Genomic DNA, 17,644 nt, shown 5'->3' on the forward strand with positions numbered 1-17,644 from the left:
CATTTCCAGAAAAAAACACCTGTGTATATGCAAAATAACAATCTGGTGATGGCTTTGAACCTGCACACAAAGTGCATTCTGCAAGTACTGCAGAAAGCTAGATTGAAATGTCTGTCATGGTTTGAGTAAGCAAGGAATGATGGTACTTTGCTTTACCAAAGTACTTCGAGATCGACCTGTTTATGCATGGTGTTGAGAGAAAATATTACCCGAGTTTTCTTCTGATTCTTCCAGAAATAGTTACATATTAACTACTCCTCAGTCAGCAATGAGAAATGCAAGAACACTGCCTGTAACTTAACCTCTTCATATGAGATTTTACTGTGCTGGCTGATCTTGGGAGCAGTTTGAGAAGTCTCAGAAACAGATTGTTAATGCATCAGCCTTTACAGCCAATGGAAGGGTTTTCCTTGGAAAGGTACCAGGATGATCTTCATCTGGAGAGGTTGTCCACACCAGCAGATGAAGCATATGAAGGTGGGTAGGCAGGTGTAGCTTGGGAAATGGGAGAGCAAGTCTTTGGGAACATTTTGGTTAGCATGTTGCACTTGACATCTATAGAAAAACCTGCCTCCCATCTGATGGCTTCCAGTGTCTTCTACTGACTGAACAATAGGCAGTAAGAAAATTTGTTCTCCTGGCCATGTCTTCATCTCTGTGTGAATGTAGCGAATGTTTCCTCTTGTGTTCAGTTTCACATCTTCCTGCCCCTGTCTCAACTTCCAGGTTTGGTCTATATTTTTCAAAAAAGGCCTCTGTGCAAAAAAAATACATAACTTGAAGCATGAATAGTTCTGCCTTGTACTTCATATGCTTCAGAATACAAACCTGTGTGCAGGTAATAAAATGCTGTAGACTTATTTGTCTAGCTCGGGGAAGAAAAGCAGCTTCTGTAACAGTCTAGATGCTAATAAGAAAAGAGTATAATCTATTTTCCAAGGACATCCCATTAAAAATTACCAATTATATAAACAGGGATTAGCTCAGTTGCTTAAAACTTGGTGGTATTAATACCAAGATCATGGGTTCACACCCCTGCAAGGGCCATTCACTTAAGAATTGGGCTTGATGATCCTTGTGGGTCCCTTTCAACATAGAATATTCTTTGAGTCTGTATTTTTGTAGACAGAAAGAGAGAGTAAATTTTTAGGTAGATTGAAGTTGTGACTACATAATTCCAGTCCTGTCATCTACTTTTTAATGAGATGACTCTGATCCAGTTTTAGCTTCCTAAAGTCCAGGTTTCTGCTAAAAATGCAAATAGAAGGAATCACCTTTTGAGTGTATCTATCCCTTTCCATTTTAAGTTGTCTATCTGGCTTTGTTCAGACAGCTATGTACTCAAGGCAAATTTCAATCCATTGTATTTAGCCTTCTGGACTGGGAAGACTGGCAAGCTTAGGTGTTTTTTCCAACTATGGAGTAGCATTTCACTGTAACATTTTTACAAATTCCTGTTTTGCATAACTAACCTCTTGACCTAGAGGTTATTAAAAAGTTATTTGTGCACATGCAGCAAGGTGAGGTCCTTTAAATCATGAAAGTCAGCCTAAAACTACTTGCTACAACTTATCCTGAGAATATGAATGCTACAACTAGAAAGACGCCCTTACAGCTAAGTCACTTTTGCTATATAACTACTACAATTAAATATGAAAATAGGCTTATGGAAAACATTTTATTCCAAGCCAGTATCTAGAATGTGGTTGACAACAGTGTAGAGCTGGGGATCTAGGATGCAGCAGCTAGCAACTAAGAAACAGCTTCTTTTCTATAAAGACGGTTCTTGCTCTGCATAATTAGACTCTGTGAAAAACTCTGAAACCAGGGGTAACATATAGATTTTTTTAATATGTAAAAATACATACACAAATATGTAAAAATCCAGTTTGCAAAGAAAGCTTTAAATATCCTAAGCACCCTGTAATGCACAAAGATAACTAGTTTATGCATTAGTTCTCAGTATTTAAAATTAAATACTTCCTAGATTCAAATTATTGATATCAGATTTTCATTTAGGACATCAGGGAAAAACCCTGAAACAACAAAAAACAAACCCACTCAAATTATCCTTTAGCTAAATTATCTAGTCACAGTAATAAACAAGGGTTCTGCTTTCCTGACATGAAATTGTACTGTATCATGAATCATTCAGCATTAAAACAAATTGGGCATTGGATAAAAGTTAAACTTCATGCTGGGCTCTAATAGAGGAGGAGTACTCAAACCCAATTCCCCTTAAATTGCCCTTCTGTTAAATACATTAAAGTAATTCATGCACTTGTGCAGACATTATAGATCATGTTGTCTTTAAATATCTGGAGTTTTTTCAATAAAAAGCCTGAGGTTCAAAGCTACCTACATGATACAACCTTGTTTTACATTTTTTTTAATCAGATGCAGACCTCTTTTGAAAGTTGTTAGTATTATTCCAACATTTTTATAGTTTTTAGCCTTCAAGCTAAAGTATATTTTAAGGAAATATCTTATTGGCACTGACCTATCTTCATTGTGATAGGACACTTAGGAGGTCTTGTCTGAAGACACTTCATAAAGCCTCCACTCAGTGAGATCACAACCTCTAAAAGATATAGTTCTTTTGGAGAGAGATTAGAGCATATTAAATGTACTATGGTAGGTAAACACACCAAATTACTGCTCTCAAAGTTCACAAGCTTATTCTGTAATGGAAACAAAATATAACTGTGGCAGGAAAAATACGCTACTAGTGCCTATACTGCATTATTAAAAAGTTACACAAGAAAAATAAGCTATCCAAGGCAGGATAGCATATTTTTAAGCCACTTCGATTGCAGACAAATGAAAGACAAGTGTTCTAACCATGGCATCTGGCAAATTTCTTCCTGCTTCCACTGAATTTGCTAGCAAGCTCCACTGGTGTAGTACGAATAGGATCTAACCCCTATTTACAGGGATATTTTTCATGGAATTTGGTTTGCTTCACTAAATGTTGCTGGTGATCAGATAAATACAGAGGTTGTCTACTGATCTGAAGCCAAGGTAATTGCTAGTGGTCATACTGGCAACTTGATCTTCTTCAGCAGTTTAATGAGTAAGCCTTCTGATCACATACTTTGCTTTTTGTGATGATTTAAGTAAAATTTTAGACAAATGAGGTCTTTATATACAGTAGTTTTCTGTGTCCAGCACTTCTAGGGAATTGACAGTGTCCCTTATTCCTTCTTCATGACCTACATCATTAGCACATCCTTCTGTGCAATAGTTGTAAAAAAAAGAACAAAACTTTATTAGCTAAACATAACTGCAGGTTGCTATATCTTAAACTCTGGCTCAGATTCTTGGCTGTGTCTCAGAAACATAGGAGCCCTAGAGGAGGCTCCTGATCACTTTTATTTGTTTTTACGCAGGTGAGAACTGGTCTTGCCCATTTTATCTGGGCATGAAAGTGTTATTTTTCCGATATATGGCTTCCTGGTTATGCCCTCTTCTTGGCTACAAGTGTATAGAAGAGCAAATTTGAATCCAGGCTTCCAAGTCATATTTGTTTATGGAAAAATGTAACAGAAGGGACAGTATTCAGCAGCATATGCACAGACAGGGCCAAGGTAAAGAAGGAATGCTCTAGCCAGCCCTCAGCAAGCCAAAGGAATATGCACAGTAGTCGAGAAAGGTTGGAGCTTCTCTCCTTTGAACTGGTGCTTGTCAGCTGCCTGGGGCAATTCAAGTTTATAGCCATTAATCTGAGCTGCAGGCACTCACTTGGCCTCCTGAAGAGCTAAGGGTGAGATGAACCCAACTCTGCTGGCCAGAGAGACTGCTGGGGGCTTTCTCCCTTGGCCTGGCTGCCAACTGTGTGTTTACCTGTGGTGCTCTGAGCCTTGCTGCTACGTCCTCCTGTCCCAGACCTGACTTCTTCCTTCTGGTAATTCTGTTTGGCATCATTCCCAATGCCATGATACCATCCAGGGTGAGCATTAGGCACCAGAAACAATCAGGCATCTATCACTGGGCTCATTTGCAGCATATAAGCATTGAAATAACATTAGTGACTTGATACAGAAAGGAATGCAGAAAAGTAGATTTTGCAGAAACTCAAGATGATTACCCTGTTAGAAAGAAATATTCTTTTCATGAATGCACCAGAGGGAAATTTTAGCTTTTCACGAACCAGATAAATTCCCAGATCTCCAAGTGGTTTTGTCAATGGTATTGAGGGTAAAAGAGAAAACCACGTACTTTTATTTATGATGTGCGTTACTGCACTGAAATACTTATCTTCCAAGTTAAACTGTATCAGTAAGTTTCTTCTGTTGAGATAAACACTAACATTCACTCAAACGGGAATTAGAAACTCTAAAAAGAGTGTTTTCAATAGATTTTCAATCTGCAGACCTGACTTTACTACAGACAGGAAGTCTTCTTAGAATGGCAAAGCGACTGCTTATAGAAACATGTCATTTTTCTATGCTTGTCTATTTGATTACCATGGTCTACATCATTAAAATTCTCACAGAATCCCATACCAAAGGAACTGAATAAATGCAGGAACATTAGAATGGTTATACTAAATTGTAGCAATTGCCCATTTTGATTTTATTGAATGTTTTATTAATTGCAATGATATCATTAATTTTTTGTGTTAAGTCCAGTCTGCACAGCATGCTTTTCTGAATCAAGGGGAACTTAGGAAGGCTGTTCTGTATTGTTTGACATGAGCAAAGCTCTAAAAGCACAAATGTTTGATACAGCTCTACAGGGAAATATATTTCTAGTTTGCTGTTTTTTCAAAATTATTATGGAAGAGCAATTCTCTGTTAAGTTATTCTTTTTTGTCACAAACTGCAAGCATTAGCCTGCATTGCCATTCCATTAACAGCATGGTTAAAATGACTAGCCAGGTTGTTCTTTATATTTTCTACTCTAACCGAGTTTTTTCCTTCTTAGATTTGGTTTGTAGAACTTCTATTTTGTTTCATTGTTTTGCAAATAGAACACTTCTTTGCCTGCCTGCAGTGCTTGGTTAGAAGTGGTGGAGGTGCTGGTTGGAAGTGGCTTGTAATGGGGCATTAAGCTGAATTCAGAGGACTCGACTTAAGAAATGCACAAGTAAGTCATCTGGAGTTTCCATAGCAAACCTTGTTTTTATGCATGGAATTGCCATGAATCCAGGCCCTCAGCCCAACTTGGGGTAGCAGCACAATGGACTTGATGTGCTGTGAGCAGGATAAGTGTTGAAGAACCAAAGCAGGTGGTAGCACAGGCTGAAGGTTCATCATGGCAGGGAAGAAAACTAATTGATCGCATTACCCTGTTGAGAAGAGCAGGGAAGGAAAACAAAGCACTCCTTCTGCATGAGCAATTGGAGAGCCAAGAGCCAGCAGCTTGTGTGACAGCTGGTGCTGCTAGTTGTCCTGGAGGGCAGTGCTGGTCTCCTCCTCTCCTTCTCCCTGTTCTGGACCAAGCTCTAATTAACCAGGCAAAAAAGAGCTTTGAGCAACAGTCTGGAAAACATCCCAAGACCCAAATGCTGAGATGATTTTATTATAAGTGGCTAAATTAAAACTAAAGCAGAGGAACAATATTCTTACAGTTAGGGATCTCTGATACCATGTGGTCTTTGCTGAAAGCAGTGCTGATGAGTTTTCTGTGAACAGTTAAAATAAGGACCCAAAATGTTGTTCTCTTTGTCGGTGTCTATTATTAAATTATGTACTTGCTTTCACTTTTTCCCAATTGTATGTTCAGTTGGTCTTGGTATAACTTGGGTTTAATAGTTAAACTAGCTGTCCATATTAAAATTACAACCACAAGTGAAAGTAATAAAATTAAGTATGTTCTACAAGAAAGAAAAAGAAAAAACCTCCAGTACTGTTTGGTACTCTCTTTTTTTAACTGCATATACTATTTTCCTCAATAAGTCAATATTTGAGCAAAGTAAGAAGAAGAATTTTCTAGTTACAAACTTCATTTTTGCTTTCTAATAGGTTTGGGATATTACAAAAAGTAATCCATTCAAAATTTAAAATGTCTGATTTGAAGCATTGGCTCCATATGATTGGACACATGTTCAAAGTACAAATATGGCACAAATTGAGGGGCAAAAAAAATTAAATAGAGGGAACGCATCTTCCTACATAATAAAGAAGGAAAATATTCTTCATAGTTTTAAAACATGAAAACAAAAATCTCTTATAGTCAGGCATTAGCTTGAAATTGATTTGCTTTGGAATGGCTGAATACTCAATGTAGTATTGATGATGTTAAAGCTCAAATAAACAGAAGACCCTTGACTTTATTAAGCTCATGACATCTGAGTTTTATGACTAAGTCTTCCCATACATACAAAGCATCGTGCTGCTAAAACTGTTCGTCAGGGCCTATAGCAACAATTATTTTTGTGCTGGCTTGTAAAGTTAGGATTGGGGTTTTACTCTAAAACCCAACCCACCCCCTCACCATAAAAAGAAGCTAAATTTGCTATGAAAGTCTGTATATGGACCCAGGCCTTTTCACTTTCATAAAATCTTCAAGGTGGCATTCCATAACTTCCATGAACTCTAACAAAGCAAATTGCCAACTGATATGTTCTTCCTAGTTTAGTAATCATAGTTACCCTAGTTTTGTTGCCTATTACTGTGAAAATAGACACTCAAAAACAGTTTTGAGGGAGAAAGATATACAGGTTACCTTTATTAGAAGCTTCCAAGGTGCACACCAGAAGGTCTGTGACCCCGTGACCAGGAATGTTACAACTTTTATAACTTCTCTAGTAATTTACATATGAGATATTAACAACCAACCATGATCTTCATTTCCCTCTGTGCTCCACCCATGGGGTCTTCAGGACTGCCCCTTGGAGATCTTCCAGGACCTCTAGGTCTTCTTATGTTTTGTCTTCTTTCTATCTACAGGTGGCTTCTCACAAACACCATGGTCTTGGCAGGACATGAGAAAGCTTACAATTTTGTGGGAAAGAGCTTTAGTAACTGACTTTAGGATGAGAGCAACCTAGAAGAACCTATGCAACTTATGTGGTTCTAAAAATATACAAAAACACACTAAATCCTTAGGCATTCATTTCATAGCCATTTGCTGTATGACTGCAGATAAAATTAGCATTTCTCTTGAGAAAAACAAGTTTGCAGATCACTCATGGTTTTGAGAAGGTTTTCTCCACAGCTGAAAGAATTTTCTTGCTATGACAGGAGGGCATACTTTAGGGACTTGCTGACCAGCTTTGAAGGTATATCGAAGAAATCCTGCTGGTAGATATATAAGCCTCTCTTAAAGAACAGCCCTTGCCAGAAAAGTCTGTGGCAGAGGTTTTTCACTCAGTCAGCCTTTTCTGTCTCTTTTGTTACTGTTGTCTCTATTTCCTCTTTTTGGATTTGAATTCATGAAACATGAGGTTCCGGCTGAGGCAACCTCATCTCCTGACTCATCTGCTTGATTTCCTGCATATTGAGATGGATTTTTATTTTATGCTTTAAGGGAATAAATTGTCCTTGAGCATCAACCAACTCTCCTTGGACTTTTGCCAATTTGATACTGACAGGATCCTGCCTATGTGGGCCCTGAAGCTTCTTGGAACCCCAAGATGTTTATTCTAATACTCGTCTTGCAATCCTCAGGGTCTTCCAGCCAGGACTACTTCACCATCTCATGGATAGTCATTGCAGCCAGAATGACCACTGATTGTGACATCCTGGTTGCTTGTTTATAATCATTCTGCTTTAATTAGCCTGGCTACCATCTAAGATGAAAAACTGTCACCAGCATACACTAGAAATATTCAATATTACTTGTACCCAACAAAATATCCATGTGATTAGAGGCTCCCATGAGCACTAAAAAAAAATTGGCCCCTTCTGATTCCTGATTTGGTGATCTGTAGCAGAGGCCTACCAAGATGTTCTGTTTGTTGATCTCCCAGATCAGATGATTTTTACTCATTGACTATGAACAGTCATGCCACTCGTCCCATAGAATTCAGCATCTGAGCCACTCCTCTGCATGGAGTATACTTGCCCCACTCTTCTTACCTGACTGATCTTCCTGAAAAGCCTTTATCCATCCAGCATTCCAGTTTTGTTCTGACTCATGCTATATGTGTGAGTTTCAGTATGTCATCGCACTAAGTCTGCATACAAATACTTTTTTTTCCTGTGCAGATCAGGCATATGAGATGGGCTCCTTATTATCCTACTTTCTTCTTGTGTTTGTAGCTCTCACCATCTCACCCCTCTTCCACTCATCGCTTCTTGCTGTGTCGTCTGTAGCCTTTAATCTCCATCTCCCAGTGAAGGCAGAGGTAGCTGTTGACTAGGGCAGAATTGGTCCAATTGATTTCTTGTTGGTCATATTTGACCAGTCGGGTAATTTTACGTGGGGAACCAGGACTTTACTTTGAAGTATCAAACTGAAACCTGGAGAAAAAAGATAAAAACAAAATTAAACTATAATCTGAAGAAGGTAAAGAAATTGGGAAGACCTGACCTAAAGATGGAAAAATAATTGTAACACACCACAAATTTTTTTCTGCAGAGACCATAATGGAAGCAGAAACATATCTTCAGCAAAAAAATGTTGATAGCTTGGCTATTGATATAAAATTTGTCATTCTTCGTAGCTGATGTTCACATAAAACTGTAATACAGTATTTCAGTGAATTACTATGTTTTCTTTGACTTAAATGAGGGAAGTGCAATTAGCGCAGTGGTTTTCAGAGTTTAATCTGCCGACGATCCGTATGTGTCAGTGTGAGGCCACATGGTGGAGTCAAAGCCGTGCTGTGTCTTCAGGCTGCTGCCTGCAACAGCCACGAGAAGCTGCATCTGTCTTTGCAAAGCTGTCCTTGCAGTCTGGTAACCTTATGCTATAGGTGGTGGCTACGGGGACATTACGTATTGATGATGATGATTTATTAAGAACAAATCTCACAAACACTGCCTTCTCATCATTGGCTGGTTTGGATGGATGTGTATTAAAAGTGAAAATAAGCTGTGAAAAGACCTGTGAAAAGGTCAAATTTAACCTTCTTTGTCCCAAACAAAAGTAAAGTAAGAACTGTTTTGGTTTGAATCAAATTCCAAATTAGCTGTAGAAATAATTTTTCTCTAAAAAGTCAAAGCTGTGAAAATAAAGAACTAGTCTGCAAAAGGCTGTGCTTCAACTCTCTGGCATGCTTGATGGCCCTCCTGTGGGAGGGCCCTGAGCACTTCTGGTGATGAGAGAGCCCCAAATAGTTCTGCCTCTGCTCGAGTGGATCTGAACTATTCCCTCCTATAATGTAGTTAAGTGCTTTAAGCACTAGCCTCTAGTCTCAGGATGAATGAATGGTTAAATGTTTCTTAAGTGGAATATAAATATTTTATTCTTGCTGTCACACATCTGTATCTCCAACTTTGTGATTTAAGTATTTTCTGTTGTTCATTTTTCAATCTCCTTCATTTCAGAACACTAGAATGAAAGAAAGTTATCTGCCTGTGTTCATTGTGCATTATCAATGAATAATTAATTGTAAATAAAAACAGTGTGGCTAAATTTTACATCCAAATATTAATTTAACTCATCAAGACTCCCAGCAAGCCTTAGAGAGAAACATCATGAAAAGTTACAGCTTTGATCTGAGGGGAAAAGGACTTTAATTTGTTAAAAATGTTGGAAGAGAAGAGATATGAATTTGAAGAAGTTGGGGGGGGGAGGGGGAAAGTATAAAGAAGATTGAAAAGAAGTTCTGAACACACGTACATGCAAGACAGTTCTTTCATGCAGGCATGTGAAATTCAAGTTTCAATTTTTGCTTCATGAGCTTTCACAACTGTTAGCTTAAAGTGTGTTTACAGAGGTGATGCTTTATTCATCGTCAGAAAATCCCCATAAATTCTTAAAAATAATGGTGTGCTGGTTTAAAGGTGAACCAGCAGGGGAAATGAACTCACCACGAGAGAGATTATAAGTCAGACCTAAAATTTAATAATAATATTACAATAACAACACTGACACACAAGGGAAATTGCTTTCAACTCACAAAACCCCAGCAGTATAACCCAGTGTCCTGGGGCGCAAACCCAAGGGGGTTTGTTTGCCCTTGTGCTGAGACCCCTGTGGTTCCCCCAAGTCCAGAGCAAAAGGAAAAGAAAAACCTGTTGGTGCAGGCGAGGGCTGTGGTCTGGGCAAGAGCAGGGATCTCCTCCTTGTCAAGGTCCTGCTGCTGCTCTGGATCCGACAAGAGGTTCCCGAGGTCTTCTTACCCACCACTTATGTACCCTCAGGGAGCTCTCAGTCCCTCCCCCTGGGTGGGGACTCACACAATGGGTGATTAACTCTGGGAGCCAGGGGGTGTTGAGCTGTTGATGGCCCATTAGCAGCTCCGCCCCCCTCAGGCTGGGTGTGAAGTGATAATGGCTCCCTGGGCAGCTGCTGCTAATGGCCCATTGACCTTGGGGAATGAATAGAGGGGGTAGAATACACAGCTTTGATCACCCCCACACAGGGTTAGCTGGTCCCTCCTGCTGAACTAGGACAAATGGAAAGCAACAAAATCTCTATAGATCTGTAGTGCCAGATAATCATCCCTATTGTTAATTCCAAGCTGATCGATGATTTTGATTGTACTCTTAGAACTATTCTTCTAGCATTGAACACTTTCCTCTATGAGATTGTTAGAAGATTGAGTGTGCCCTGGAAAAATATCTTTTTTTCCAATCTTTACTGTCTTAGGTGAAAATATCAGTAAGATACATCTAGCAATCCTATTATTTTTAAAAAAAACCCAAACAACAACAAACCATGGAGACCCAACTCTTCAGAAGACACTTTGAAAGAAACTTTCATGTACAAAAATTACATTACTTTTTATCTACTGTAATTTTTAATAAAGATTACTGTGGTTCCTGATGGATTTTTCCATCTTTAATACAATACTAGGGCTTTGACAAAGAGGTAGTGATTTGTTCCAAAACCACTCACTGTAAAAAGGATTTTTTATTTTTCTGTTGTGAATTATTTTATTCTGGACCAAAATTAGCTACCAGTAATGTCTTCTGGTCTCTGGATCACAATCTGGAACTGAAGTGCCTGATGGGTGTCTCATTTCTTTGTGAAACTACAAATTCAACAAACTTTTGAAAGTTTTATTTGACTCTGGATCAAGATTTCAACATCAGGTTGTGAGACATTGCTAATAGTGAAAGATTCAAACTTAGAACACTTCTGGGTGTCTCTCAATGGTCATCTTTATCAAATGTTTTCAGACTACGTCCCTTCCTTCTGTAGTATCCTGAAAGATATCAACTGGGCTACTTGAGAGAAGTTGCTAGGTTCTCAGAACTATTTTGATCCTCTTTTCTATCTTTTCTTTTTTCTTTTTTTTTTTTTTCATTTTTTTCTTTTTGTAATCCCTCACAGACATTCTAAGAAATCTGCAGGAAGGTCTATGGTTAATTACTTTTTGGAAGTTATGGACTGAGTAAGTAAACAGGTCTCTTCAATTTCAAACTCTACAGGTCTATCCATATATTGACATATACATGTATTTGTATTTAACTATATGTATATAATATATACAATCACATATAGTCAAACTTTCGCACACTTAGGATAGTCAGAATAAACTTTATCCTATTTTTTTAATAAAATACTAAGTATTTGTACTTACATTATTAGAAACAGTTTTTCCTATCTTTATTAAAATAACATCAAATAAATATTTGTCTTTGCAAAAATCTCACGATGAAAGTAACAGTTTGTACCTTGCTATAGGTAATAGGCGATAAACAGTGGTTTTGTCACTGATTTTTTTCCTCTTTGATCCCTATCAAAATTAAATGTCATTTCATGCTTCAACTGACTTCCCCAAAGAGTTGAAAGTGTGATTAAAGCAAACATGTCTAGTACAAAGTACTTTTTTAAAATTAAAGTGACAAAGTTCATACTGGAACTTGAAGAATTTACTATTGCTATATGCAAAACACATGAAAGATTAAATATTTAAGCAGTCTACTTTCTTAAAGGTTTTTGCTGTAATATCTGCTTTGAGAAGGAAGAGTATTAAGTAGGCTTAATGTTAGACGTGACAAAGTATAATCCTGCTGGTTGCTTAAATCTGGTAGTGTATTCAATTGGCTGAGAGATGGTCTCCCAGAAAGCATTGTCTTTTACAGCCTTGCTCTGTCTTCTGCTCTTTGACTTGGTCGGTCATGTGTTCCTTAGGTCAGCAAAACACTCTCACTAGACTTCCAAGATGTAAATTTATATTTCATATGTTTGTAAAAGAGCACTAATCTAACAGCTCTGTTAATGCTCTGCAGCGCTAAACATCCTGCTTTGCAGAGGCTGCTGACCTTTTTGGACTGGAAGTCAGCTTGAAGAAGACAGAAGTTCTCTATCAACCTGCACCTCAGGAAGCCTTCCATCATCCCCACATCACCAAAGGTGAATCAGAGTTTAAGTCAGTCCAGCAGTTCACGTACCTGGGAAGCATAATTTCCTTGGATGGTAAGAATGACAAAGAGATAGACAACAGGTTAGCAAAGGCATACAGAGGTTTCAGAAAACTCCATAAAAGAGTCTGGTCCAAGAAACAACTGAATAAAAGTGCAAAGATTAGATCTACAGAGCCATTGTACTGTCTACTCTTTTATATGGGTCTGAATCATGGGTCATTACTGCCACCAGCTGCGGCTCCTCGAACGCTTCCATCACTGCTGCCTCCATACAATCCTAAACATCCACTGGTCTGATTACGTGACTAATGTGTCTGTTCTTGAACAGGCAGAGGTCACCAGTATTGAGGCCATGCTGATGAGAATGCAGCTGTGCTGGGCAGGGCATGCCTCCAGGATGGAGGATCACCACCTTCCGAAGATTGTGCTCTATGGTGAACTCACCACCGGCTGCCGCAAGAGAGAAGCCCCAAAGAGGAGATACAAGGACTCCCTGAAACATTAACTCAGCCTTGGCCATATTGACTGCCACCAATGGTCCACTCTGGCCTCCAATTTGGATTCATGGAGACACCCCATTTATAATGCTGCTGCTTCCTTTGAGAACACATGCAGAATCAATCTTATGGAGAAAAGATAATACAGAAAGAACCGTTCCTCATCAATATCACCTAAGGAGACTTTCTGCTGTGCCTTTTGTGACTGGACTTGCCCCTCCCGTGTCAGCCTTTTTAGCCACCAGCACGCCTGCAGCAAACGTGGATCAAGTCCTTCCCAAATCTTTGTTAGCAAAGCCTAGCCATGATAATGTAATGATTGTGACACTGGAGTGTGGTAGTATGTTGATGTCAATCATTTCAATTGCTAATTGCACAGGTACAACAAAGACATTGCTTGGGCAACATTTTTGTCTCAATCTTGTTTTAATCTCTCAATCTGATGGACTCAGACCCAGAATATTACTGCAAAGAGCTCAGTCTTTAAAAATAAACTGATGCAAATTAAAAGGGAAATTGAGAGAACAGCAGACAATGTAATGAAGCATGTAATTATTTATATGTGTGTGTTCAGACGTATGCATGTATACATGCAAATAGTACATCACATTTCCGCATGTGAACTGTGCAAAAAGGAATGTTTTCCTGATTAATAATATTATATTGTTAATACCATATTTTGAGGAATTGCTTTTAGGGAAAGAGTAGGAGTATGTGATATTGTTCAAGACATTGTACTTGCAGTTGGTCTTGTATTTTCTGGACTATATTCTGTTAAAACACCAAATCCAATGCAGAAAAGCATTTTACAGGACATGCAGATTTTTGTCATAACAGATGAGGGATGTTAATCCTATCACTGCTTATGTTCCATCATGCTAAAGATTTACAGAAGGATAGCAAATGAAGTTTGGATCAAGAACCAACTTGATGATAAAATGGTCTTTTGAGTAGAACTATTCTGGCTATTTAACACCTTCACTTATGTAACATCATAATCATGTTATTCAAGAGGTTTATCTACCTTAGAACTATAAAAGCCACCTGGGAACCATACATATATGAGCTTGGGTACCTCCTCTATGGATGCTGTTGGATTGCCGGTAGGATCTTAGCTACCCAGTGTGTTCAAATATTTCCCTCCATCTTTGTGGGCTGTAGTGGATGTATCTGAACACTTCTTATGGCAAGTAGAGGTACGTTTCCAAGGATTCACAATGAGACAAAATTTTAAAACTAATTTGGAAGTCCCTTTTGCAAATTCTAAATATAATTATGCCAGAAGCTGGAAAAAGAGAGCATCAAGCTTCACAAGGAAGGGGAAACCCTCCAGCATAGAAATCAGCCCCTGCTGACAATGAAGATAGGAAAAAACAAATTTTAGCCTGAGAGGGAATGGCACAAGTGAGATCAGGGTATGCTGATGTCTGGGTTTTTTTCTTGAATAATGAATTTCCTTCCCAGCTGATTTTCTTTCCATCAGTTTGTAAAGGAAAAGAAGGTTGTGATATATGATCTGGTTTTAACACAGTCTTGAGGACTGTGGAAAACTAAAAGACAACCAGCAAAACAGAAGGGAACTGGAAATAATTAATTATCCTACCAATGCATTTAAATTAAGAGTATGTCTTGGAGTTTCTGCATTTTGGGGACCTTTTTGAAGCATAGTTGACCAGCATTTGTCTACCACATGACATGTTCCTTAAGCTTAATAATTCATTCTACTGTGTATAATATATGGCTCCTCTCATGACTCGTTGTTTCTCACTGAAGTGCAGAAGCAGGATGCTGCCCTAGGTTAATAGACAACACCCAGTCCCATTGATTTAGTCTGTGAGTGCTGCATAACAAATGCCTTAAGTTGGTGGTGTTAGGATGCGATCTGTGTTTCTCTGAGTGTTCAGGGGCATAATTAAAATTCATAATAATAATAATTACTCTTATCTTGCCAAACTGCTCTCCATCATCTTCCAACAGTACTGGCTCTCTGGGGAGGTCCCAGATGATTGGAGGTTGGCCAATGTCACCCCAATCCACAAAAAGGGCTGCAAGCAGGACCCTGGCAACTACAGGCCTGTCAGCCTGACCTCCGTGCCTGGCAGGGTTATGGAGCAATTCATCCTGAGTGCAATCACACAGCACCTTCAGGGTAGACAAGGGATTAGACCCAGCCAGCATGGGTTTAGGAGGGGCAGGTCCTGTCTGACCAACCTGATCTCTTTTTACGATCAGGTGACCCACCTGGTGGATGAGGGAAAGGCTGTGCATGTGGTCTATCTGGATTTCAGCAAGGCCTTTGACACTGTCTCCCATAATATACTCCTGGAAAAGCTGGTAGCCCATGGCCTGGACAAGTGTACCCTCTCCTGGATTAAGAGCTGGCTGGAGGGTCGGGCCCAGAGAGTGCTGGTGAATGGAGCTGCATCCAGCTGGCGGCCAGTCACCAGTGGTGTTCCCCAGGGGTCTGTGTTGGGTCGAGTCCTGTTTAACATCTTTATTGATGATTTAGATGAGGGGATTGAGTCCATCATCCCTCCCACCAAGCTAGGAGGGAGTGTTGACCTGCTGGAGGGCAGGAAGGCTCTGCAGAGGGATCTGGATAGACTTGAGAGATGGGCTGATTCCAATGGGATGAAGTTCAACAAGGCCAAGTGCCGGGTCCTGCACTTTGGCCACAACAACCCCCTGCAGCGCTACAGGCTGGGCACAGAGTGGCTGGAGAGCAGCCAGGCAGAAAGGGACCTTGGAGTACTAATTGACAGGAAGCTCAACATGAGCCAACAGTGTGCCCAGGTGGCCAAGAAGGCCAATGGGATCCTGTCCTGTATCAAAAATAGCATGACCAGCAGGACCAGGGAAGTGATCCTTTCCTGTCCTCTGCATTGGTGAGGCCACACCTTGAGTACTGTGTTCAGTTCTGGGCCCCTCAGTTCAGAAAGGATATTGAGGTGCTAGAGCGGGTCCAGAGAAGAGCAAGGCTGGTGAAGGGGACTGGAGCACAAGCCCTATGAGGAGAGGCTGAGGGAGCTGGGGTTGTTTAGCCTGGAGAAGAGGAGGCTCAGAGGTGACCTCATCACTGTCTATAACTACCTGAAGGGAAGTTATAGCCAGGTGGGGGTTGGTCTCTTCTCACAGGCACTCAACAATAGGACAAGGGGGCACGGGCTTAAGCTCTGCCAGGGGAAATTTAAGTTGGATATCAGAAAAAAATTCTTTACAGAGAGAGTAATCAGGCATTGGAATGGGCTGCCCAGAGAGGTGGTGGATTCACCATCCCTAGAGATTTTTAAACACAGATTGGACGTGTCGCTGAGTGCCATGATCTAGTAAATGGACTAGAGCTGGACCAAGGGTTGGACTTGATGATCTCGGAGGTCTTTTCCAACCCAATCGATTCTATGATTCTGTGACGGTTACGGTGGGTTGACCTTGGCTGGTTGCCAGTTGCCCACCAAACCACACTTTCACTCCCCCTCCATCAACAGAATGGGGGAGGAAAATACAAAAAAAGTTCAAGAGAAAGACAGTGGTATCACTCAGGAAGTACCATCATGGGCAAAACAATCTCACCTTGAGGAAGATTAATTTAATTTATTACCATTTAAACAGAGTAGCATGATAAGAAATAAGAACAAGTCTAAACCCACATTCCTTCCAGGCTCAATTTCACTCCCAACTCTTCTAACTGCTCTCTACAAGGTGAACTGGAAAAGCAAGTTGCAGTCTCTGCCACTCCTTCCTTCTCATACTCTTTCCCTGTTCTGGTTGTGGGGTCCCTCCCATGGGATATACAAATTTCTCCAAAGTGTGTCCTTTGTGTGGGCTGCTGTTCATGAACTGATCCAGGACAGGTCCTTTCCATGTGATGCTGACCCTCAGGAACAGACTGTTGCAGTGTGGTTCCCCCACAGGGCCACATATCCTGTCAGCACACCTGCTTCAGCACAGTCTGTTCACGGTGTCACATCTTCCTTTGGGACAAAAGAACTGATTAAAAGGTTTCATTTTCCTAGGAATAACAGCTTTTTTGTCTCCTGAGCTCTTGCAGTTGTAGCCACAGCTTTTTTGATAGCTATTATAATATTTGATTTGACATTTGGGTAGCCCAGTTTGCACCAGGAAACTGGAGCAATCCTGGGTAAATTCTTCAGGTGGATCACAGGCACTGCAGGCACACAAGTTTTGTAATTGGTAGTAATGGAAACACCTACAAGTAGCTGCTTCACAGCTCGTTTCAGCTGCCCTTTTCCTCCAAGAAACAATTAACTTTGGCTAAGATTGTGTGAAAATGTAGCAAGATGTTATGGATTACATTGGTTGTTACTGAACTCCTATTGGAAAGGCTTCTAGCGATCCTTCATTCTAATACTGCAATTGGAAAATGAATGTTTTTATAGTTTGCCAAGAGGAATATTGTATTTAAAGGTATAAGTGTTATACTTCAGCCTTTACTTTCCACTGGCAAGAATAAATAAGGCAGAGCAATGAAGAAGAATAACATGGCTAGTCTCCAGTTTGGGTAATGTAGTAATTTATGATGTAGTGGGTAACGACTGGTCTTGCTTCCCCCATTTTCACAGACTATTTAGTAGCAAGCAGCAGGATGATGCCTAAATGTTGGCCAACAACATCACCCCCTTCATTCTTCTTTCAATCCTCCCCAGCTCTCCAGACTCCTCCTTCTGCATGTCAGTTTCCCTGGACCAGCACAATTACATA

At 40.0% G+C, this 17,644-nt stretch overlaps 1 long non-coding RNA gene across 3 annotated transcripts; it reads left to right on the forward strand.

Moving 5' to 3' along the window:
• The first annotated feature begins 284 nt into the window (after positions 1-284).
• On the forward strand, positions 285-14,878 carry LOC139674429 (uncharacterized). Of its 3 annotated transcripts, XR_011698288.1 has the most exons (4): positions 285-477; positions 4,973-5,088; positions 11,392-11,452; positions 12,294-14,878. It is a non-coding gene; the product is annotated as an uncharacterized lncRNA (long non-coding RNA). The 3 variants fall into 3 exon arrangements; XR_011698289.1 differs by lacking the exon at positions 4,973-5,088; XR_011698290.1 differs by lacking the exons at positions 4,973-5,088; positions 11,392-11,452.
• The last annotated feature ends 2,766 nt before the right edge of the window (positions 14,879-17,644 follow it).

This window comes from Pithys albifrons, chromosome 7, assembly GCF_047495875.1.
Source record: "Pithys albifrons albifrons isolate INPA30051 chromosome 7, PitAlb_v1, whole genome shotgun sequence".
Lineage (NCBI taxonomy): Eukaryota > Metazoa > Chordata > Aves > Passeriformes > Thamnophilidae > Pithys > Pithys albifrons.